This window comes from Oreochromis aureus, linkage group 9 (assembly GCF_013358895.1).
Source record: "Oreochromis aureus strain Israel breed Guangdong linkage group 9, ZZ_aureus, whole genome shotgun sequence".
NCBI lineage: Eukaryota > Metazoa > Chordata > Actinopteri > Cichliformes > Cichlidae > Oreochromis > Oreochromis aureus.
Window position 1 is genome coordinate 35215521 of NC_052950.1, and position 26551 is coordinate 35242071.

Below are 26551 nucleotides of genomic sequence, written 5' to 3' on the forward strand. Positions count from 1 at the left end.
TACTCGTCCAGTCTCAGCACACACCAACAACAGATCTCTTCATGAGACCATCTTCAGGTGCATTTTCTAACTTGGTCCTCCTGACTTCAGTTCTTGTTTTCTACATTTTTCTATGGAAATCAACCCACTTTTTCACAGTTTAAACATAGTTTACTCACATTTCTAGCCTGATTGTTTCCCAATAAAAGTGAAATCAAACAGTGCATTTGATTTTACTTATGTATTATCATATTCTGGGCTCTATCCAGTATATTAACTTTCTTCAATCTCAATACTCTTTATGTGTGTGAGCAACGCCTGTAGTTTTATTAAACACAACCCCAGTAAAATACACACCATCCCCATGTCAGCCTGACTCTCCACTAGAAAGCACACTTCAAAGTTTTCTATCAGGATTTACGCCTCTTTTGGCCTCAAGCATATACATAACATGCAAAGGTTACTGTTAATGCCCGTTAGACAAGTTTCCATTATCTACAACATTTTGTTTCACCCGGCTCACCTTCACACATTTCCTGTTCACTTATTGCATATTTATCTTTAACACCTTCTACCTCAGTAGTTGCTAAGCAGAAACAAAGCAACCTGTGGTCCACCTTTACCCTGTAAAATAAACCCCTGTCATGTTTGTGTCTGTAAGCATGTTTTGCATTCATTGATTACAGTCCCCGCCATTCCTGCAAGTTAGGAGCTGTAAAGTTGAAAGCTGCATCAAGTCCAGGCCTCTGGCCTGGCCTATATATAAATCATGTGTGTTTGTAAGCGTGCATGCAATTAACCTGCTATGTTCTCATCTTCCCTCAACATGTATCACCTGGACACTCTCACCAGTGAAGCTTAAAACCCTTTTGGACGGAACATCAACTCTAAACAAGCACAGTTATGCATTGTGTATAAAATGAACTCAACCTGTAAATAGAGATGTCACTGTTATGACAAACATCGACCTCTGCACAGCTCAGACGCCAGTTGCAAGAGCTCTCTAACATTAGAATCATCAGCTGTGTCTTATATAGTGTTATTTCAGTACTTTATACTTCACACATTTTTGAACGTTGTTTATATGGGGAGTTCCTCTTTTTGTGTCTATATTTATTAATATGCCTTGTGCACTAAAGCTTCCTGTTTTTCAGTCTGGCTGAGCACTTGTTTGTGAGTAAAAACTGGCCTCTACAAGCCTGCCTTCATTAAAGTACATAAAACAAGATAATGAGCAGATACACATTACAAATGCTTCATATATACAGAGAAAAACCCAATAATCCACATTTCACTATTTTATTCTTCGGTTCAGATTTGGATTCTGCATTGTTCTTTATTTATTATTATTTATGTTTAGATTGTTTATTGCTAATCTTGGTTTGTTGTTGTCTGTTTGGCAGCTGACATAGTCTCTATAAATAAACTTCTTTTGGTGGAGTAGCATCAGGAGAGAAGCTCCGGAGAGGCATATAACAAAAGAGATCTCCTCAACGTGTTGTATATTTTCAATGTTTCCTTATTATTTTGTCATAAAATAAATCAACCAAATAACTTAAGCTGTGTGACAGCACCTTGCGTTTACGCCAGGCTGTGAGCTGCCCTGAAGCTACACCCCCTTTTACCCCATTTAATTTCTCAATCTTAGTTTAAACTATTCCTGACCTTCTCCTTCTCTCGTCTGATCATCTCAAGTACGTCCTGTACCCAATTTGCTTCCTCTTTTCAAGTCCCACATTTAATTACAAGCTCAAACACATTTGCCCTATATTGCTGTTTCGACGTGTTTCCTGTCAACTTAACAGAGTTATTCTCAGAACTCAGAGCTGAGGTTCCCCTTTTCTAAGTCTGTATGTTCTACAAGAGAGCAAGCTGAAACAAGTTTATCATCACAAAGGTTGTTAGGTAAAGGTCACGTAGACATTTGCTTAGTAACCCTAAAACAGCACATTTCATGTAGCTAATCGCATATATTAACACCCCCCTTTTTGTGACACATCTCATGTGTTACAAACTCAAAATCCTTCACTCAGGTTAGCGAATTAAAAGAAAAGTTTAGTCCTACCATATTATGTATAAATGCTCCGGAGCTTAAACCTGTGTTTAAGGAATGAAATCAAATTAATCATCATGTCAAATCCTTTCTTGGCTCCATCCACAGCCTGCATCCTTGAAACGTCCTATAAACAAAAGCCTGTGTTAACCAGAACATCACCTTTTATACTCAGTTTCTCCACTTATGATCCAACCTATGTTTTTTAAAAAAAGAAAAGTTAAAACAGAACAATTATCAGTCATGTGTCTAACCTTAGTCCAGTCTTTTGTCAGTGTCCAGTCGGTCCAACCTATGGTCTGCCTCGTCCGTCCAGTCACCATCCATTTACACATTCACTCACATGCATTAACATCAGGTATTGCTGACAGTGGAGACTATCTCGCAAATATTCAGTCTTCACTCTCAGCAACATCAACTCATTTATTTGTTTTACTTTGTTTGTAAGAAAATAGTTCTTTTGCTTTTAGACTGGATTGGCTCATGGCAATCCTTTTAGACAGAGACTTAGCCTTCTCCTCTGCCTATTGTAATCTGGAGAAGGTCACCGAGAATTTTCAGCTGTTATCCACTCTTTGCAGGCCTGCTTAGAACAAAAATGAGAAGAAGAGAGCTGATTATTAGCTCATCAAAACACAAAACAAAATCACCTGACAGGTTTTTCTAAGTGCACTGTTACAAAAATGATGGACCCCTTAGACATGTGCATGTTTGATAAAACTCCTCTATTAAAATAAGAAAACAACACAAATCTAACCGATAGAAGTAACCCATCACTACAACAACAACCTCAACAATCTTAAACACAGAACATTTTGCCACAAGTTCTTCAAAGTCCTGACTCTCTCAGGTCAACTTAACATAATTTCACCTGCTCAAAACACAGAAAATCTCGTTAAACACCACACAACTTGCACACCATCAACACTAAATTCTAAATTTTCTCTTCTGAAAACTTACTACACACTAAGCGAGTTGGACAACATGATAAACATACTCCTATGCTAAACCTGCTATCTGATCTTCATGAGCTCTTTTGTATTCTAAGGTTAACGATTTTCTATTTGTGTGTGTGATTGTGTATATGTTTCTTTTCGTGGTTTTTCAGACTCCCTCACAAGGTTCCACTTAAACAGTCAGTTTTTCTTTCCCAAATTTGATCTCCTCCTTAAATAACAACATTCCTTGTCCTCAGCCAGAAGTTAGAGCTTGATTTTCAGGTTCAGGGAACAATTCACCCTCAAAGACAGTGAGTGTCTCCCCTCTTTGGCTCATCACTCGTCATTGTTAATGACGTTTCCCCCTCTGCCCCAGCGGCTTTACCCTTGTAGTCCCATCTCCTCCAGTGAGTCCAAGCTCACTTAGGGACCTAGGTTCAAGCAATCGTGACTGCGCCTTGCCTTAGGTTGTCCCAGGGTTTCGAGGTGGGATCTTACCCGTCATGGGCTGTCCAGCCTTCCATGCTTCGCCTGATACGGGGGGGCCAAGTGGGCATGGGTTCTATGAGGGGAGGGGGACACACTGACTCTGGAAATCAAAGGAGTGTAAGCTGCTTTCTTCATTTCATCAGTATATTAAGCTATCTCACTTCTTGATTATTCCCAACATTTCACCTGTAACAATTTGTGTACGTGTGTTTTCTATTCATTAATGTAATTGTTAGTTCATGTATTTATTTTCTCAGTCTTTCTTTTTCTAAAACATGTAATTAATATATTTTATTACTTTTTCTTAAGACATTCAGTCTCTAATTGCTCTGTTTTCATGCTGCAACGTCTCTCCCAGCTATAATCAGACTTCCTGTTTGACGCTTTTACACTCTCTCAGGCCTCCTCTATTCACACACTCTCCTATGAGTTATTATTACTTATTTATTATTTTGTACAAATCACACAGACTCATTCAAATCAAGTACTCACAACATTCACACACTTAGAAGCACTCAAAATACGCTTTCCTAAGAGTATTTTATCAAACATGCTTGCTTAGAATCAGAAAGAGCAAGTAGACAACACTCAGTGCGTCTGTCCTCTTAAAAAGAAGAGAAATAAACACATATGGGACAATTCTCCCCATCTTAGACAAAATGTGACCTTAAATGTCCGTTTCCAAGTCATGTTCTTCTCTACACACGACTCTTGGCCTCCAGGGCATAAAACTTTAAACCTAAGTTTTTACTTTTACCAGAACTAGTACTTTACCAGAACCCTCATACGTCCAATAAGACTGCTATATGTGCAATTCTTTCTTTGACAAAGTTGTATTTTGTATTTTCTTACTCAGCTGTATATAGTATTGGTATTCTATTTTATTCTATTCTACTTTATTTTATTGCATTCCAGTGTTTTCTAATTTCTGCTGCATAACTTTGCACTTTTGCTTTAACAAAACAAATTTCCCACCCGTGGGACTAATAAAGGTCATCTTTATCTTTAACTAGCCCTAACCTAAATCCTGTCTCATCCACTGCTGAAATTCTAGTTCAATGAACACGTGTTGCAGTTTAAAATTAAAGAGGAAGTAACTCACACCCAAGTACTGTGTGTGTGTGTGTTAATGTCTGTGTCCCTTTAAATGAAAAAAGGTGAACACATGTGGTGAGTTTTCCTCAATTTACACAAAATATGACATGAAATATCCTTTTCTAATTCCTGTTCTTCTTTAAACACCATGAATGACCTCCAGGTCATAACCTTTGGACTTATAACTCTGATATAAGTCCACACAGCGCACCAAGCACAGAGAAAATTCAACCTCAGTGCTTCAGAATTCTCCTCAAAATTCAGAAACTGTTTCTGTCATTTATCTGCCCAAGAACTTCATCATATGGACCTCGCCGGGTCCAGTAATCTTCAGCACACGTATCTCACTGCAGCCAGTGAAGATTTAAAACAGTTTATTGTCTCAGTTTACCCAGTATTAACTTATCATGTGGACCGCAGCCGATCCATACATCTCAACACAATCGTGTGTTCACCTTTACACAACTTATTCTTTACTTGTATCACAACACATCTAGTAATATCATCAGAATTACTTCAACATGGTAAACATTGATTTTCCTTTAAAATCAACTTACCCTTAAAACTCAAGATCACAGCTGACTCGATTCTCTGAAATCCTGAGTCAGTTAAAACACCTTGCTCAACTCATGGTGTTCTTTTCTCGGACCCCTTCGTCCGAGCTCACTCTTTTACCCCGCATCTCCCCAGATTGTTACGAGATCTTCATAAACCCAAAAGTAAGCATATTATTTCCCTAATCAAAAGTGAAGCCGTTCCTCACACAGTAATTTTAATCTCACAGGCTTTGTGTTTTTAAAACTAAAAAGAGGAAGGAACAGCGCCCAATTTAAACTGCGCATGTTGTCACTCAACAACACACACACACAGAAAATGTAACTGTATATATTATCTCAAACTGAAACAAAACCCATCTAAAATCCTAAAACATCTTACTTGACACCCCAAAACACACATCGCTTACAGACATATTTATTAATTAAATTATCTCAAATTCAATTTCAGTTCTCAGAACCCAGGTAACGGTCTTAAGTATCAACAGTTTATGTATCCTATCTCAAAACCCATAAAAAGTCATACAGTCGTGGCAAGAAATAAAACTTTACTTACATATTGTAATAAACAAAACCAGCGTCTTAAGTACATGCATCAGCAATGTCTAGCAGTCTCTATAAACTTCCTCATACTCTATGGACCTCTCAGCTGCCTTATTTGCATCCTCACACACACACACACACACACAGTCTAAAAATAATACCAGCCTGACTCACAGACTCAGACAAGTCTCTTAATATATTTACACAGACGTCCTATGATTACAACTGCACAGATTTTAGGCCTCTCATTTCAAAACCTACACAATTTAGACAATTTTTAAATTAACAGTCCGACCGATAAACTCCTGAGTTTTTGTCATCAATTAAGCCATTATCCGTCCCGACGGTGGCCCGATTGCTAGTGCCCTAACTGACTTTAAAAGCGTTAACCAACCCAAACTTTCCTGAAGCTCTATTTGTGGCATCTCACAGCCAAGGCTTTCTCGAAATTTTAAGTTAAAGTTTCACGCCCGAAACCGGTTTCTACTGACCAAAAAGTGCAAAACCACCGTCCCGGACGGTAAACTGACCCAGTCAGTAGCTATTTTGGACCGTCCTCAGTTGTCCACGATTGCCAATCGAACTATCCTGTCCCAACGGAAAATCCTGAGCGCCCCCAGAAAATTGGGAGCGCCACCTCCGAACAATGCACTTGTTAGACTCCCAGAGTCCCGTTCTATACAATTTAATTATTTTGAAGACACCCCGAAAATCACAAACCCACCATATCGGTGTCCAAGCCCGGCTTTATAATCAATTGAGACTTTAATGTCACCAACTTCACCAATTACCTATTATTCTAAATCCTCTTTATTCTAAATCCTCTTTATTCTTTGCTTAGCAGTCCAACTGCTTTTCCTTTAATCAGTACTGTCACTTAACCTTACATTATCATTACTTCAACTTCAATTCTCATGAGATTTTCACCAAAATCAAAACAGACCTTTACCAGTAATTTTCAGTGAGTAGACTTTCAATTTTGTCAGAACCAATTCAGCACTGTTTGGAAATAATTCAACAGGTAGTGCCTTACCTTTGAATAAGCCGGCTTATGTCCACTCACTTCGACCACTGACTCGTGTCTGTCTGTTTGAGCACCTCGGACCCTCTCGGTCTCAACCTCCAACTCTCTCTACTCAACCTCGCCAATGCACCAAATGTTACGGGTTCGAAATTGAGGATGAGAGTAAAACAATGATGGTCCAGAAGAGGTCAATCAAACAATTGATTTTAATGAATACACGCAGCGTGGAGAGGTGCAAACTGCAAAACAGTTGTACATCTCTACCCAAAATACACTCTAGATTGCTTTTATAACATCAGGGTATTGTAACGCCCCTTCTTGCGCTTACAAGCACATAATTTGCATGTACAGAACATTCATGTATTTTAAGAATTAAATGCAACATAGAGGTTCCTCCTTGTGGCATACTCTTCCGAATATGGTGATGACCTAAGGCCTTTGAGGTCACCATGGACTGGACATCCTTCCGTCACCTGTAACTAAGCAAACTCAAATACCACAAGAAGCTGAATACATTCAGGCCTTTGCTCAGCTACTATTTTACTGTACCAATATACTCAGCATATGAGTTATGATACATATATATTTAACTCAATCATTTTAAAGTAGTTATAACTGCACCTGTAATAAACATGTTAATATTTGATTATGATAACCCCTATAATATAAATTATAACATAATGCCAGCAGCTTCAATAAACACTTTGATGAAATGATAATTAATACAATGTTAAGGATGGTGGTTATATACAGTTCAGCAGTGACCTAATTTCTTTAAATATTACAATGACAAAGGGGTGTTTAGAAGTGGTGTTTCAGTACTGCTGATTGGTAAACATTTAGATTAGTCGGTGACCAGGAAATACAAAAGATTGATATAAATGTTGATGTTGCTGATTAAATTCTTGTACTTGTAATGCAGTCTTAGAGGTGGCAAAGATAAGATCGTAAGATCAAGCTTTTATATTTGAGGCAATTAGCCAAAATAAAGCCCATCTTATTGTAGCCGGATGGGCTACTCGCCTTTCTTTTCTCTCTCTTGCTCGCTCGCTCTACTGCTCTCTCCTGCGCTCGCTCTCACTGCAAAACTAGGTCAATTGGGAACCCACCTGCATACTGATTGCAGGCTGGCATCAGGTATAAAGCTAAGCTGGTGCTTCTCTGGACCATTCCTCCCATGCATTCAGCGCAAAGCAGCAGTAAATGCTGGCACTCTGCGACGGACTGATCAGCAAGAGTAGATCGTATGACAGCCACAGGTATGCTCTTGCTTAACCTCAGATTCCCTCTCAGTATTGGGATGTATAGTAATAGTTTTTGCGGTCTGTTGTAGCGCGGCAGGTTGTTTTATTCCGGCGTTGCTTAGAGAGGTGCTTGTGTGATCCTCCACCAGTGAGAGTATAGCGCCTCCGGTCCTGGGGTAAGCCGTTAAAACTATTTTTATTAGCATTAACAGCTACCAGAGGCTAAGGCTACATTTATCTGTTTTAGGGTTTGATCGCTGCCTTCACCTCCGTGGCAACTCACACAGCTTTAATTGAAGAATCAAGACGCCTGCCTAGCCGCTGTTGTGAGGACTCCTCCTCAGTGGAGCCTGCTGTCTTGTCTTGTCTGGTTTTGAATTGTTTTATCGTGCCTTATCTTGTTTTATTAAGTAGGCCTACCATTTCCTGGTTCGCCTGGTTTTATTTTATCTCTGGACTGTTGCGTGTGCCCACGCTTCTGTGATCGGGCTGAAGCAATCCTTTGCCCGAGTGTCGTGCCGGAATTTTAAATTGCCTCCGTTGCTGGTCTTAGCCTGTGGGGAGCCAGACCAGCTTGCGATTGAGGCTTGGACAACTACTACCAGTACGAGGGACCCGTGGGGCATAAGCCTTCCAGTGTGGTGTGTGTGCGGTTTCTTTTATTAAAGTGTGTTTTTAGTTTTTATGATCTGTAGCGAGCCAGACGCTCAGTGTCCCTTTTATTCTTTTAACATATTTCTGTTTTATTTCAGTGGACGAAGGACGTGCCAGTGGCCCTGGGACCTCAGGTGGTGAGTCGTTTTCACACTTTTTTTTGTACAGCACCTGGTGGGCTGCAGTGATTTTTGTTTTGTGTGATTTTCTTTTGGGTCCACGGCTGCTGGTAAGTCCAAGTTCCATGATTGTTTTATTTTCACTTTAGGACACTGTCAACAATGACGCTACATCTTGGTTTCTAAATATTTTATTTTTACTATAAATAAAACTGTTTTAATATTGGAGCCAACCTGCCTCAGTGTGCATCCTTGAATCTGTGCGGCCTCTTTTTATTCCTTTTTTAATCTATTTTTCTAAACATATATTTCCTGGGGTGAAATTCCCTTAGGTGGCGTTGTCATTTTATTATTTCTTTTAGAACCCCAACGACCACTTGGTCACATTATCAAAGGAGTGTTATGAGACAGTAATACATGCCTTTGTTACATCTAGGCTGGAATATTGTAACACACTTTATTGTGGGGTTAGTGATGCATCCGTTGTTGTGGAATAATCTGTACTTGCACGTTAGGCAGGTTCTTTCTGAGTTTAAAACTTATCTGAAAACATATTGATTTGCTGAAGCCTTTGGCACTATTTTAAGGGTTGACTCAACTTTCTTTAAAAACATTTTTAATTTTTATTTCACTTATTTTTTCAAATCTACCTGTGTGTATATATACAGTACTTTGTAAAGTGCTGTATGAACTTTAACATAAAACCATATAAATAAAGCTGGTACGGTCGGATGGATGGAATAATAGAGGAGTATGGATATCCAATCTTGAGGAACGGAGAGGCAAGAGCAGTGAAAAATAAGGAAAAGGCAAATGTGTTGGCAAAACGTTTGTTAAAATCCACAGTTCAGGCAATATTAGAGAAGCAGGGCGAAGAGGAAGAGAAATGCCATCATAGAGAATAGGGATTTACTGAAACAGAAGATACGGATGATTTATCAAATCACCTTAAAATGAGGTTGTGTCCATACATGAACCAGGAAAGGATGATACAAATCCAGGAAATTACAGATTCATGGCTTTAACATCTGGCATCTTTAAAATAACGGAGCGAATAATAAATGACAAATTAATGTATTATACAGAAAATAAAGGATACATATCTAAACATCAAAGTGGTTTCAGAAGAGGGAGGAATACAATGGATAAAGAAAGGAGGGGACGATGCTTGTAATAACATTCAAAGGAGAGCAGGAGAAATGAGAAGCACAGTTTGGAGGAGGTGGTTATGTCTAGAATAAGGTTTGGACATACTGGTTTGAACACAAAACTATTCATGACAGGGAAACATGATTACTGCAGAGAAGGGTGAACTATAGAACATGTTAGATTACACTGTCAGAAATATCAGGTGGAGAGAAGGTAACTGATCCAAAACCTCAGTAACATAAAAATGAAACTGGATCTTATTGATTTACTGCAAAAGGACTCAAGACGTGAGTCTTATCAGGCCCTATTCCAGTTTTTAAAAGAGAGTAAACATTTGGGGAGGGCTTGAGGGTCGACACTCCATACCAGTTGGTGGCGGTAATGCACCATTTTGCTGTTTGCCAACCGCCAATAAACCCTATATAGAAGAAGAGGAATAAAACTTAAGAAGACGAAGAAACGGGAGGAGACGAAGAAGAAGGGGTGTGCGTATTGTGCTCTTTGCTGTGTCTTGCCGCAGTTTTAAAAATGGACACTTTTTGAAGAACCCGTATCAAAGTATTGTGGAGAAGCGTCGTGTTAAATCTAATCGATGAACGGCTTTTTGTCAGGTATGTATTGCAGCTGTGAAGACGAACGTACGTTCTCCTGTTAGGTTACAGCTGGTAGGAAGGTGCGTTCAGTGTGTCTTTGTAATTTTAAGTTTCCATGTCAAACGAGATAAAACAGTTATTTCTGGATGCGCAATTGTTTGCCGAGTTTGGTAACAATGTGTTTTTGTAAACCACGTGATGATTTAAGTCATTTAATCTTTACAGAATATGTGAGCGAGGCTAAAAGAGCAATATTTTTATGTTTATTAAACTGACGTCTCTGAATGTAACTGCTTTTATTTTATTAGTTCTGACGAGGACAGCTGAGTGATGTTGTTGGTGAGCTTGGATTAAATCATCTCTAAACAAAGAACTTGTCCTCGTGGTGACTGACTTGGGGAGTGGAGGTCAGTGAGCCCATTGTCTCTGCTGGTCCGACTCCAACTACAAAGCCGGCCCGCTCGCCCCCTCCTGAGTCTGAGAGGAGATCCAGAGTAAGTCAGTTATAACCAGTGTTGGTCAAGTTACTTGAAAAAAGTAATCAGTTACTAATTACTGATTACTTCCCCCAAAAAGTAATCCCGTTACTTTACTGATTACTTATTTTCAAAAGTAATTAATTACTTAGTTACTTAGTTACTTTTTAAAAACACGATTTACAACCTGAATAGGTGATAAAGCGATAGATCTTTCAGCCCAATTCTACTTTTTCTGCATAATTCATCATACAAAATGTAATCAAATGGAAAAGTCTCTTTTTAAAACTTGTTTTATTAGTTTTAATCTTTTAACTTTATGCATCAAGCAAAAATTAAATTATATGCAACATTCTCTGACTGGAAGAAATTTGTTTAACATTTAAACCTATTTTCTGCACATTCCAGCACATAAAATAAAATATTTTTTTGTGTTTACACTCACTCTTTCAAATAGATGCAAGTAAAACACAACAGAAAATAAATAAAATCAAAGACTAGCGGTCCTGTTGCTCTATTTTCACCTGTAAAGCAGGACTGGGGTAGGCGGAGGTTTACCCTGGTGCAGGTGTGCTGCAGCGGTCAGTGGAAGAATCCGCGAGTTTCTCTGTGAATTTCACTCCGTGCTTGCTTGGAAGTTTAGGGTTTTTTTCGCTGTAAAAGAAGTTTTCTTCCCACGCGCAACGGACGCTAATGTTTTTGTCACTTTTTATGGAATCAAACTCAAAATAAGGTCAGTACTTCCACACTTTAAACGCTGCATGCTACACTCTGTCCCGCACTCGATATATTATGATCTGCACACAGCTGTTGTCACGAACGTCGCACTGGCTTATGTCACTGTCATGAGACGTTCTCGCAAAAAATCACGGTTTTAGTAACGCAGTAACGCAGCGTTCCTACGTGAAAGTAACTGTAATCTAATTACCGTTTTTGCAATAGTAATCCCTTACATTACTCGTTACTTGAAAAAAGTAATCAGATTACAGTAACGCATTACAAGTAACGCGTTACTGCCCATCTCTGGTTATAACTACATTGGTTGCTTAACTTTATCATTTTCTACAGGGTCTCTCTCTCTCTTAGCTCATTTTGGTTTGATTTCTGCCTTCTGTTTAGCCTCTCTGTTTGTCTGCCTCAGTACGTTAATGTTTTATCATTTGAGATAAACTCTGTTTCCCTTCATATGAAGGTGATGTCTGTGGAGTGATCATGACCTCATTAAAAATGCTCTGTTTTCCTTTTCCACTTTTCTTCTTTCATTTTCTTTCTGACATCTTTTCTTGTGTAAGCTGTTAACTGTTGTGATGGAGATTTCTTTATTTTATGTGTTGATCATATGTTTTGACAATATCACTTTAGTAATATCTATAGTACATTTTGTGTGGCTTTGTTCTACATACAGGAAAACATCAAATATGTATTTCACAGGTTATTCCACACACACAGATGGGTATTGTGAGTGAGTTAGACTGACACTCCCAGGCACCGTGAGACATTAGGCAGATAGTGAGACTCCTTCTCCTTATCTCCAGGGAGGAGGTGTTGAGGTGAAATTATTCGAAGTGCCTCAATTCTATGCTTTATATTAACTAAAATGCCATATAACCATATAGTGTAGTATTAAGTGGACATGGCCCTGGAAAATGAAGGCATTAGACTACGTGTCCTTGGGGGGTAGAATGCTGTAGACTCTCGCCCACGCTTACCTGTGAAAAAGTAGAAAACAGGGGACCATCTTCTAGTGGAGATGCATTATAACTCACCTGTGCATTATAAAAAAAAAAAGGCGCTGATTGCAGCTGACAGTGTCTGCAGACTTTGATAACTGTGTGACACCCTCGTGGTTAATCAGAGGGAAATGTGAGTCAGTGTGGATTTGGTTGTACAGCTCTCACACATACAACCTGAACTACACATTGTAAGTGTGATGTTCTTCAAATTTGAACAAAGTAAAAACTAAAAACCTTTGAAGTCACACAAGCCAATATTTTATTCACAAGTTGAACTTTTACTACTTTTATCCCCAAAATGAACTCACTTCAAATATTTACCACAGCATAGCGTCCCCAGGCACCTGAGACGTTTGGCAGATGGTGAAACTGTTTATCTTTGTGAGGTAAGAGGGGGCACTTGGGGATGAGCTGAAGGTATAGACCTGATGTCACTGTTTGGGTTCTTTGTCATTACAGGAGAAAGAAGTGAAAGCAGGCCGAAACCTCAGCACATGGATGATATCGGCCAAAAACATCCAGCACCAGCAAGTAAAGATGAGCCAGCGGCGATCCCTGTGGAAAAGACTTTTCCCGCTATGAAGCAGCCCAGAAGACGCAAGCGCGCCAACAGGGAGGGCAGAAGCTTGAGCTGTGATCAGTGTGGGAAGACCTTTACTCAGATTTGTAACTTGAAATCACATCAGCTGATCCACAGCGGTGTGAAACCATTCAGCTGTGGTGAGTGCGGAAAGTCTTTTATTCAGAGTTACCGCTTAAAAGCACATCAGCTCGTCCACAGTGAAGTTAAACCTTTCAGCTGTGATCAGTGTGGAAAGTCTTTTACTCAGAAAGGTGACTTAAAGAGACATCATATGATCCATGTTGGAGGTAAATCATTTGTCTGTGATCAGTGTGGAAAGTCTTTTCAGGATAGAGATCACTTAGAGAGACATCAGGGCGTCCACAGTGAAGTTAAACCTTTCACCTGTGATCAGTGTGGAAATTCTTTTAGTGGGATTGATAGGTTAAAAACACATCAGCTCATCCACAGTGGAGATAAACCTTTCAACTGTGAGCAGTGTGAACAGTCTTTTACTCACATTGCTGCCTTGAAATCACATCAGCTCACCCACTCGCATATTAAAAAATTTGTATGTGGTCAGTGTGGAAAGGCTTTTATTCACATGACTGGCTTAAAATCACATCAGCTCACCCACTCTGGAGTTAAATCATTTAAATGTGGTCACTGTGGAAAGGCTTTTACTGAGATTGATAGGTTAAAATCACATCAGCTCATCCACAGTGGAGATGAACCTTTCAGCTGTGAGCAGTGTGGAGAGTCTTTTACACACATTGCTGCCTTAAAATCACATCAGCTCACCCACTCGCATATTAAAAATTTGTATGTGGTCAGTGTGGAAGGCTTTTACTTGTATGACTGGCTTAAAATCACATCAGCTCACCCACTATGGAGTTAAATCATTTTTATGTGGTCACTGCGGAAAGTCTTTCATCCATAAAACAAATCTATTGAGGCATCAGAAAACCCACTATGTGTCCTCTGAGAAAAGTGGAAGACCAATGGGACATTACTAGGACTGCCACAAATGATTATTTTGATAGTCGACTAGTCACCAATCATTTTTGCGATTAGTCGAATAATCAGATCATACATCCATTGGACGTAAAACGTGCAGCTTATTGCACCAGCAGCATCTGCTCCTACAGGAGTGCAGAATTATTAGGCAAATGAGTATTTTGTCCACATCATCCTCTTCATGCATGTTGTCTTACTCCAAGCTGTATAGGCTCGAAAGCCTACTACCAATTAAGCATATTAGGTGATGTGCATCTCTGTAATGAGAAGGGGTGTGGTCTAATGACATCAACACCCTATATCAGGTGTGCATAATTATTAGGCAACCTCCTTTCCTTTGGCAAAATGGGTCAAAAGAAGGACTTGACAGGCTCAGAAAAGTCAAAAATACTGAGATATCTTGCAGAGGGATGCAGCAGTCTTAAAATTGCAAAGCTTCTGAAGCGTGATCATCGAACAATCAAGCGCTTCATTCAAAATAGTCAACAGGGTCGCAAGAAGCGTGTGGAAAACCAAGGCGCAAAATAACTGCCCATGAACTGAGAAAAGTCAAGCGTGCAGCTGCCAAGATGCCACTTGCCACCAGTTTGGCCATATTTCAGAGCTGCAACATCACTGGAGTGCCCAAAAGCACAAGGTGTGCAATACTCAGAGACATGGCCAAGGTAAGAAAGGCTGAAAGACGACCACCACTGAACAAGACACACAAGCTGAAACGTCAAGACTGGGCCAAGAAATATCTCAAGACTGATTTTTCTAAGGTTTTATGGACTGATGAAATGAGAGTGAGTCTTGATGGGCCAGATGGATGGGCCCGTGGCTGGATTGGTAAAGGGCAGAGAGCTCCAGTCCCACTCAGACGCCAGCAAGGTGGAGGTGGAGTACTGGTTTGGGCTGGTATCATCAAAGATGAGCTTGTGGGGCCTTTTCGGGTTGAGGATGGAGTCAAGCTCAACTCCCAGTCCTACTGCCAGTTTCTGGAAGACACCTTCTTCAAGCAGTGGTACAGGAAGAAGTCTGCATCCTTCAAGAAAAACATGATTTTCATGCAGGACAATGCTCCATCACATGCGCCCAAGTACTCCACAGCGTGGCTGGCAAGAAAGGGTATAAAAGAAGAAAAACTAATGACATGGCCTCCTTGTTCACCTGATCTGAACCCCATTGAGAACCTGTGGTCCATCATCAAATGTGAGATTTACAAGGAGGGAAAACAGTACACCTCTCTGAACAGTGTCTGGGAGGCTGTGGTTGCTGCTGCACGCAATGTTGATGGTGAACAGATCAAAACACTGACAGAATCCATGGATGGCAGGCTTTTGAGTGTCCTTGCAAAGAAAGGTGGCTATATTGGTCACTGATTTGTTTTTGTTTTGTTTTTGAATGTCAGAAATGTATATTTGTGAATGTGGAGATGTTATATTGGTTTCACTGGTAAAAATAAATAATTGAAATGGGTATATATTTGTTTTTGTTAAGTTGCCTAATAATTATGCACAGTAATAGTCACCTGCACACACAGATATCCCCTAAAATAGCTAAAACTAAAAACAAACTAAAAACTACTTCCAAAACATTCAGCTTTGATATTAATGAGTTTTTTGGGTTCATTGAGAACATGGTTGTTGTTCAATAATAAAATTATTCCTCAAAAATACAACTTGCCTAATAATTCTGCACTCCCTGTATATAACTATCATTAACTTACAGCTTTAAGTGTTTAAGGTCTGTGCTAACTAAGAATAGAGACAAGGTGATAGTTTATTACATTTTAATGAAATCTGCAGATTGTTTCAATGAAGTTTAATAAACTCAGCCGTCTGCTCCTTGCTATCTAAAATACAACAGGACACCGGAGTATATTCTCGAGCATCTCACACTTCTGATAATCAGTTGTCTGCTTGACGTTTATTCAGCTGTGTAAAAACTTTAATCTCAGCCAAACCGATTTACTCAGGAACAAATAAAATACAAAAAAAAAAAACCCAGAACAGTAACATTTTTAAGTTATCTAAGTGACTTATATATCATGTTTAACCTGAGTAGCGAAAGACGGCGGTGGGTTTGAAAACGATTTGCCGGGAGTCCGGTGTTCTCACTGGCTCGCTATCGAGCTTTTGAAAATATGTGGTGTCTTGATAAACTGAGCAGATATTTGAGGTTTACACAGTGAAGATATGCGTAGCTTATTTGTGAGGTTAAAAATGTGTAGGTAGAATGTAGAATTATTGTAGAGACACTGACACTGCCCTGGATGTAATAAAGGCCTGAGTGTGTCATAAACTGAGGAGTAGATTTCTAGGAGACCCTCCCCCAGTTGAACTGTGAAAGTGAGACAAAGAGGAGTTAATGCTGAGTGGAAATTCCCCAGGGCATACCTGGGTGGGGGTCTCAACATTTGTAACTGGATAACTGTGGTTTGGAAGGGTGATGGACTTTTATGACCCTCAGGAAGTCACGCACATAGAGACACATGCACATAGTGCTTTGACTGTTACGACACACCCACACCTACATGCACATTCACGTGCACTCACACATACACACAGGTACGTGCATACATTCATTCACGTGCACTTACATAGACACACGGGTACGCGCACACACAGGCATTCACAGGCTCGTGCATACACACAGACAGAGTTTGCAGCACAACAGGGGGTTTTATGATGGAGTCGCTTCTATAACCTGAGTTGGCTGGAAGACTGTTTACTTAGCCTGGCAGGGCGAAGGACAGTGTCTCAGCTTGACTCTGGACACGCATACACATACACACATACTGATATGCACACACTTATCCCCCCTCCCTTTCCAAACACCTTCGATGCTTGTTTCCTGCGGGGGAACACGGCAGGTCTGTGTGCCGCGCTGGAACGATAGCGCTGTGCAGGATGGCTGCTGTGTTTGCTTCGAATTACTCCTCACCCCCCCACCCAACCCTGTGGCTTGTCATGTCTCTCACAATGTTGTGCTGTGGACATTTATGTGCTTTTGTACAGAGGAGTTTTTTTGTTTCCTGTTTCCATGCATGAGTAGAGGTCTCTTTTTTTTCCTCTTGTACTTTCCCATTGTAGTGTACATTTCAGTGTTTTTCTGTAACGCTACCAATCTCCGACTTGTATCCCCATGTAATGTCTGTGCTGTGTGTGTAAGGTCGGTGGGTCCCATTTCACTGCAGGGCAACCTGCATGTGACGAATAAAGCTTTGATTGATTGATAAAGCTGGCTGTAACTAACAAAGGAGTGAAGATTTTTGCAAAGGGACACCGGCCTCGTCTTCCCTTCTAGAAGAATGTATGCTTAAATAAAGATGAATAAAGTTTTTGTAAAAATGACTACTGGGTCCGGTGCAATCTCTGGAGGCCTGAGGAATAAAAAAGAACCGGGGTAAAACTGATTTCCCAACAACAGTTACATTCCCGCCTGAAACTATGTTAAACGTTTATTTTGTGACCCAGAAAGAATAATAAGAATAAAAATGACTAGCTGCCGCCATTGTTGGAAACTGAGATGGGCCGCGCTATGAATTCTGGGACACAGCTTCTTCTTCTGCGGGGTTTAACGGCAGCTGTCATCCTTCTTCATGCAGTGCTGCCATCTTCTGTTTCAGTCCGTTATTACACTCTTAAATCCTACTACTTGTTCCTGCGTCTTTTGGGATCTTACAAAGCTTCAAACGACGCGTCAACTTTTAAATTAGTCGTCGGCGATTTTTATATTCAACTAATCGTGGCAGCCCTAGACATTACCCTGACAGGGTTCATTTGAACAAAGTAGGAGAAACAGGGGTCTGAACAAAAGTTCTTCTGGATGCTGCGTCAAACTTAAAAAGCTTGAGATCAGGCTTCACAGAATTCAGCTTGTGTTCCAAGTTTAGCAAGTTACACTTCACTGGCTGTGTCCACAAACAGCATACAGAGCAAACATTACTCCATCATCTGATCACAAGAAAAGCAAAATGTCAGAACAGTTCACCTTCTGGGTCAAACTGTCAGACCTGTTACTGTTTATTTGGTTGTTCATTGTGAGGTAATTATCAGTGTCAGTGCTGTGCCACTTCTATTGTAACTCACATGAAATGTGTTTTAAATTGGCTCTATTGTCTTACAATATTGTGTGAGTCTGTTTTGCTCCACAAAGACACAACCCCTCCTGCAATGTTTAATATTACAGCAAAAAAAAAGGTAAATTCATAAATTTGTCATTTTTTAAACAGGCAGTATGTGGAAAACTACACATGGGTAAGAATATATTTGATGTTTTCAGTAGTCTGTGTTTTCTTACAGGATGTGAGTGTGTTTTGATCAATGAAGAGACAAACCTACATTGTTTTTATGTTGCAGTAAAAATACTTTTATTTTAAGTCATAAATTTCAGTCATTTTCATCCAGGCAGTATGTAAAAGATTAACTGAATCCTATGAAAAATAAAATGTAGAAAGATGTGATGTATCTTTCCGTGTTTTTCTGAATAATTACACACTGCTTCAAATTAATTGCAGTATAATTATTTATTTATTTCTTCCTCTGTAAGAAACTGACTTGCTATCCCTTTGTTCTCGTGTACCTAAGTAATTGTGGGTTATATCTTGATGCATGCTCAATCATCCAGGTAAGGAAATCCCAGAAGTTGATTCTGTTCATCTGGACGTAGCGTTTTCAGTGGGACAAACGTTTCATCACTCATCCAAGTGACTTCTTCAGTCTCAGCTGACTGCAGGTTTCTCCAATCTTATAAACACTACATTTTCATAATGAATGAACAATAGGCTGTGAGGTCAGTTCCTTGATCATTAGTATGCAAAGTGTCATGACCACTGATCAACTGATAATTGTTTGTCACTGGACCACACACACACCACTGTAACTGCACTGTCATGTTCCATGTAAACTAAATCCACTATTGGAGTGTACATTGTCTGGTCCATTTCTAGCTGAATGCATCAAATTTACTTCTCCACATTTTGTACCAGAAGATTTACCAGCCTTTAGAAGACAGTGGTCCCGAACCAGAAATGGTAAAGTCGCTGTGTATAAGAGCAAGGATGCAAGGATATGTTATAGGGTACACCTTAGAATTAAAATTGTACTTTCCATGATTAATGGAAAGTACAGCATTTTTCTTTTTGCAGCGTTTTTCTTTTTGCAATTGTTTTTCTTTTTGCAGCATTTTTCTTCTTGCAGCATTTTTCTTTTTGCAGCATTTTTCTTTTTGCAAGTGTTTTCTGAAGTTGCAGTCCGTTTGGCCTCCCAGGGCCACTGTAATTTCCACTACTAATTAATTACCATCGAGCTCAAAGGTCCTATTAATAAACGGTTAACGAATGTGTATTTATGAAGACGATTTGTGAGGTAAACTTACCTTTGTTCGTACGATGGTCCTTCGTTCTACACGGTGCATTTCAAGGTCCTGTACCCATCCCTCTGTAAACTGTACCCGGGCTTGTGTATGTGTATGTACTCACTCCAAGAACCGTATAATGAAAGTGAAAGTTGGGCAGCACGCTAACGTTTTTTGTCCACTTTGTGTGCTCGTAAGGGTCTGACCCTTTCAATCCTTTGATTTTTTCCTCGTATCTTTTCTTTGCCTTTTCGTCGAGTCTGTCTTTGTACGGTCCGGCATTATTCTCCTTTGTTTTGTACATTACTTTTTTGGGGGGCAAAGAAAAACCAAGAACGTATTGGAAAGGGAGAATGAACGTTTTGCGGTGCTACAAATGCTTGCATTTGATGCGGTACTTGGATTGTTTTGCCACGGGTTCCCAGCATGCAATGCGCGAAAGTCAAGTGGTCTGTCAATCTCTATTGGAGCCTGATGAGACAGAGGTGTGTGCGCCGAGGGTGGGAGCCTGCAGTGAGCTTCGCTCCAGTGGGGAGGTGAGAGAAGAACGTACACAAAAACACATATGGCCTTGTGCGGCCACGGGGACCACGACATCTACGCTCTACGCCAGTTCTATACAATATGTGTTCGGATTCTAGACAAGATATTGCTTTTGATATAATTCACTTGATCTTTAGATCTTTAAAGCAATAAATTTCAATGGATTCCTGCAGATGGAAACGAACAGGCTGATGAGTAGGGATGGGTACCGGTTTCTTACCGGTTCTGACATAAACGGTAGTAACCAGACCGAAAAGCAGCGCACATTTCGGTGCTTTATTTTGGTGCTTTTTTTCCTGAGATGTGATACACTTTAGATTCTAGCCAATCATTTTACGTTTCCGAGGATAGTAGGCGGGCCCAGGTACGTACGTTCTTTTAGAGCAGAGCTACGGATTAAAAATGCCCAAGGCGAATCGGTCAAAGTCTGGCTGTACTTCACAGCAAAAGATGCAAAATCAGCAGCCTGCAACAAGTGCTTTAAGGTGATACTGTGCAAAGGAGGAGGCAACTCCTCGAATCTGATGAAACACCTGGCGACGCATAGTGTTTTTTAAAAGCCATGAATTGTGCCGTATTTGATAGCTTGCTGCGAGACCTCACACTGAGCACATCTACTGCAGGTCTGGTGCCTGTTATCGGACCCGGAGTTAGCAACATCCCCCAAAAACCCAAAGAGGAGAGTCCTGGCCCCTAGCCCTGCCAGTGTAGCAGAAATGATGAGGATGACGATGGCAGCAGCAGCCGTTCTTTTCTGCGTGAGTAGCTTAATGTTGTTGAACTAGCAAACACCGTCGTAGCTACATGCGGCTATCTTCTTGTTTGATGGCAGATACTCCCTTTACCCTGGCCAAAAAGGCTAAAATGACCAAAGAAAAATTGGAAACAGTTAAACATGAGAGGTTTTTGGACAAACTTTGTGTTTTTTCCATTGTTTAAGCACTGCTTCCAGCCAAGAGTGACCATATATGCCCTATAGCTGCAGAAAAGGCTGACATTGTTATCTTTTTACAAAAAAACAGCTGAACATGAGAGGTTTTTGGACCAATTTTGTCTTCTCCATTCTTTAAGCACCGGTTTGAGCACCGTTTAAGCACCGGCACCATTTCAAAAGTACCGGTTTGGTACTGGTATCGGATAAAACCTAAACGATACCCATCCCTACTGATGAGTTTGCAAAAGGTGCAACAAGAAGAAGTCATGCAGATATAAATATAAAACACAAGAAATATATCTCTTGGGATATGTAATTACAAATGCAGAAGAGTTTAAAGAATTCATCAAAAAATATAAAAAAAGAAATCAGAAATAGTCTGTATCCAGGACAACTGGCTTAAACCTACTTTGGATTTTGTTATTAAAGGTTATGCTGGTGTAAAGGTCTGCATTGCAGGATGTGGGGAAAATAGGACCCACGACGCAGGACTCTTCACTGCAAACGGTGCGTTTATTTACGGTGCAGTAAATGACAATATATCTCCGTGCTCTCACTTGACATGTCATGTGTTCTGCCAAAATTGCGTATCTTTTGTGCTCTCCGCTCCAGTGTCTTCGCAATCCTCGTTCTCGCTGTCCTCCTGTTTCCACATTTCTCCTGAGGGAAAATACCAGAGGCAGCGGTAAAACCACACTCTCTCGCAGGCAGGCACTAACTGACTTGTAGACCCTTGGAGATTTAAGTATCCCACTAGAAGGGAGCATTCATTTTACTTTAATGTGCGTAAGTCATTTTCTAGGATAGATTTTTTATAAGGTTGGCCCCTACTTACTGAGTGCTATTACAGACTGTAAATATGATCCAATTGTCATTTCTGATCATGCCCCGGTTAGTATTAAGGTAACTCTTCCCACTCTGAGGACAAAGCGGACATGGCAGCTGGACCCACTCCTATTGGCTGATTCAGACTTTGTGACGTTCATTACACGACAAATAGATTTTCTTCTACAGGTAAATAGAATGGATGGCATCTCAGCTTCAACCCTCTGGGAGACGCTTAAAGCGTATCTCAGGGGACAGATTATCTCTCATTCTGCTTATATGAGGAAGAAGAAGTATAAGAGGATTGAAGAGTTATCCTTAGAAATCAAGACCCTGGACGGACTCATATCTGGTTCTCCGCACCCTGATTTGATTAAGAGGAGAGTGCCCTTACAAACTGAAATTGATCTATTAACTACTGCCCAAGCAGAGAAGCTCATTTTAAAATCCCGTAGTATGTTGTATGAAGAGGGAGATAAACCGTCCAAATTATTAGCTAGCCAGCTCTGCCAAAAAGCAGCATCCCATGTTATTTCACAACCTATCTTATCAGATGGCTCATCAACTGAGGATCATCAAGCTATTAACAACTATTTTAGAGAGTTTTATGCTAAATTATATTCCTCAGAATCAGCACCAGCTCAAAATAAGTTTGACACTTTTTTTCTAATCTGAATATTCCTAAAATTGACTCTGACTCGAAAGAACAATTGGAACAAAGTCTGACACTGGAAGAAATTAAGAATACAATAATGTCTCTTCAGAGTGGAAAAGCCCCTGGTCCAGATGGGTTTCCAACTGATTTTTATAAGAAATTTATAGACAAACTTGCCCCGCTTCTTCTTTTGGTTTACACGGAAGCAAAAGAGAATAACATTCTTCCGCCTACGCTTCAGCAGGCATCTATTACACTCTTATTGAAGAATAATAAGGACCCCCGAGATTGTTCATCCTACAGACCAATCAGCTTAACAAACTGTGATGGCAAAGTGTTCTCAAAAGCCATTACACTCCGACTTGAGAAAACTCTTCCTCATAATATTGAGTGGGATTGTCTTTTTCACACACCTTGGAGGTTTGGTTTTGGTCCTAACTTTATTCATTTTATCATGCTCATTTACACTGCTTCAGTCTATACCAACGGTATCTCATCAGAACCTTTTCCTCTTCACAGAGGGACCAAGCAGGGGGATCCAGTACGTCCATTACTTTTTGTTTTAGCTATAGAGCTACTTGCAATAGCTCTTAGAAGCAATAATTGTGTGGTGGCATAACTCACACTGTCTCACTGTATGTGGACAATTTGTTGTTATATGTAACAAATCCAATCACATCTACCCCTGAAATCCTCAGAGTCTTACAGGACTTTGGAAGCATATATGGATACAAACTAAATTTTGTCACGGAACCGGCTCTGGGGACTCGGGGTCCATGAGCAGTGGGGACTATGATCGTTATTATTATTATTATAATTATTATTATTATTATCATTTGGTGTGTTGACTGCACTGCCTCTGTTCGCATCTGTATGTAGGCAGGTATGTGTGTGTTGCCTTTTTTCTGTGGCCAAGTTACAGGCACCTTCAGCCCTAGGGGCGTGGCCTGGCTTGAGGACTGGCCACATCCGAACTCCTTGCCACACACCTGCTCCTCATCTGGACTCGTCGGGGGAGCTATTTAGAAGAGCGATGGAGCTTCCACCGACGCTGGATTATTGCGTTTGACTTCACGTCAGTCTTCTACCATAGTCGGAAAGTCTGTGAGTGTATGCCTGCTGGGATAAGGTGTGTTAACGACTGCCTCTATTGTTTTCCCTCAGGAGGAATGTGGGACGAGACAGAGCAGTGAGCACGGGGAGTGCAGAGACACTGGAGCAGAGAGCACTACACTGGGACTTTTGGAAAGAAGACACGACATGGGAGTCTGGGACACTAGGGGATTTATTGTTGCTTGATTCACCACCTTGTAAATAATCACTGTTTGCACTGAAGAGTCCGGCGTTTGGGTCCTATTTCCCCACCTCCCCACGGTCTGCCGACACAGACCATGACAAATTTAGCTAAAAGTGAATACTTCCTCATTAGTAATAATGCAGGAGAATACCCCAATCTGCTATTTAAGTTGTTTACTGAGTCCTTTACATATCTGGGTGTAGAAGTCACCAAATCCTTTTACAGTCTGTTTAAAAGTAACCTCAATCCTCTATTGGAACAGTGCAAACAAGATGTTAAAAGATGGTCTATTTTACCATTATCTCTCAGTCACAAAGGCCAATTCTGTAAAGATGAATATTGTGCCAAAATTCCTATATTTATTTCAGGCGCTACCTGTTTACATATCACAGTCTTTTTTCATGTCATTTAACCGAATGGTGTCTTCATTTATATGGAATAATAAACCGCCTCGTATAAGAAAATAATTTATGGAAAGACCTAAAAATATAGGTGGGCTCACACTGCCAAACCTGGGCACATATTATTGGGCGGAGAATCTCAATACCATCCCTCTATGGCTAAAGCACTGGAATGATCAGATCCCTGTGTGGGTACGGATTGAAAGGGTCACAAGCAGGCCACTGTCACAATACGGCTGTGTGCAGCCAAGAGTAGGACCCAAACGCAAACTTGCAGAGACAAAAAGTAAACTCAAAAAACACAGCTTTATTGCTGGCGTGAAAGGGAAACAAAGAATAAAACTAAACTGGGAAAACTAATATTAAATCATAAACAACAAAAGAGTCCAAAACAAAAATGTTCCACTGGAGCTCATGAATAGTCTAACACATAGTCAATGGAAGGCACTAGAGCTCAGGGAACGGTCCAAATCAAAGTCTCCAGAATAAAAACAACGGCGCTTCTGTCTAAAGCAGAACAGGCATGTCGAGGTTGATTGATCACAAATCCAAAAACATAGATCCAGGGGCCGACCTGGAGGCCAGCGGCACAACAGCCCACAGTTTATTAGTTCAGGGGGCTGACCCGGAGGTCGAGGGCACAACATTCCATAGGTCAATGGTTCAGGGGGTCGGCCACGAGTCCAACGGTGGTGACGGAGCTGATCCTGTGTGCAGCCAAGAGTAGGACCCAAATGCAAACTTGCAGAGACAAAAAGTAAACTCAAAAAACACAGCTTTATTGCTGGTGTGGAAGGGAAACAAAGAATAAAATTAAACTGGGAAAACTAATACTCAATCATACATGGAAACACAGGGAGAATCACACAGCTATGGTGGAAGACGCAACACTGACAAAGAGAAACATGGGGCTTAAATACACTGAGGGATAACGAGGGGGAATGAGCCACAGGAGACGAGCACAGCTGGGAGTAACTAGGCAGGACGAGACAAGGGAAGCAAAACTAGAAACATTAACATAGGACATAGACTGTGAAAGTAAAACAGGAAACACACTGACTGAACTCAAGACATGTAAACTTAACAGACTGGGGAGACAGAACATAGGGACCTGAAACATGGGACAGAAAGGGACAGTAGACACAACATGAACATGACGCCACAGGGGAAGAGTAAAACAAAATGCAGGAACACAGGACCTCTTTCAAAATAAAATGGGAAATATAATGAAACACAGACATGAAACACGTGAAGGACAAGGGAGACTTAACAGGGGTTGGATACACAAGGGGAATCTAATAAACAAATGAACTTAGATTACCTAATGAACAAAATAAACTCAAACTTAAAATGCTAGGTAAAAAGACCCAGGATTGTGACAGCCACTTTCACTCCCAGCTTTACTCTGCGCACCCCTACCACCTCTACTTAATAATGTTAAAGATAACATAATTGTTACTCAATCGCTCGCATTGTAAATCAGTTTAAAAAACATCTGGGTAGTCAGAGTATTTCTATTCACTCTCCAATAATACATAACCATCTTTTTCAACCATGTTTAATGGACAATGGCTTCAAAATATGGCACGACAGGGGCATTCACAGTATTGAGGATTTGTTTATTAATGATGCATTTGCAAGCTTTGAACAACTATCTTGAAAATTTGGTCTGACTAATAACCATTTTTTGCGATACTTGCAAATCAGAGATTTTATACGTAAAAAGGTTTCTAATTTTCCTACTCTCCCCCTCCTTCTTGTTTGGATTCTATACTAAGGGTCAATGAGAGGAAAAAAGGCAGAATATCGTTTATTTACTCACATATCATAGACAGTTATAACCTGTCTATTTCATACATTCGAGAACAGTGGGAGAATGATTTAGGTGCTGTAGTAGCAGATTTCTTTTCTCATGTATTAATCACATATTTAATCATATCACATTAGTTATAGTAATATCACTTTAAGTAAGAGCACTCCTGTCACTAGTTTACATGCATCTGGAATGTTAACACAGTGAGGCCAATGTAATGGGAGACGTTAAACAGATAGTGGGACTTCTTCTGCTTATCAGGGATTTAAATCTTTAGGTGACGGCCAAGCAGAAAACAAGGTCATAATTCTCTTTGTGAGGGAGGCGGTATAGCCCCCTGTGAGAGGGCCAACATGTGAGAGTTTGTGGAATGTTCTATGTCTGTGTGTCTGTATATAAGATGTAAGAGCGGTGGCCACAATCCGGAGATGGTCCTGGTGTTTCACTGCGATGCTCTCTCCACATTGCAATGTGTTTATTAAACCCACTTCAAATCAAGCTCGCTGGGTGTGTTGCAGGTT

The 26551-nt window shown here is 40.3% G+C and overlaps 2 long non-coding RNA genes across 2 annotated transcripts; both read left to right on the top strand.

The window, feature by feature from the left end:
* Positions 1-7275: 7275 nt before the first annotated feature.
* LOC120441892 lies at positions 7276-8435 on the top strand. Its single transcript, XR_005614357.1, has 3 exons — positions 7276-7934; positions 8009-8095; positions 8167-8435. It is a non-coding gene; the product is annotated as an uncharacterized LOC120441892 (long non-coding RNA).
* Positions 8436-10291: 1856 nt separating this feature from the next.
* On the top strand, positions 10292-13908 carry LOC120441889. The gene is made up of 3 exons (XR_005614354.1): positions 10292-10452; positions 10743-10928; positions 13103-13908. It is a non-coding gene; the product is annotated as an uncharacterized LOC120441889 (long non-coding RNA).
* The last annotated feature ends 12643 nt before the right edge of the window (positions 13909-26551 follow it).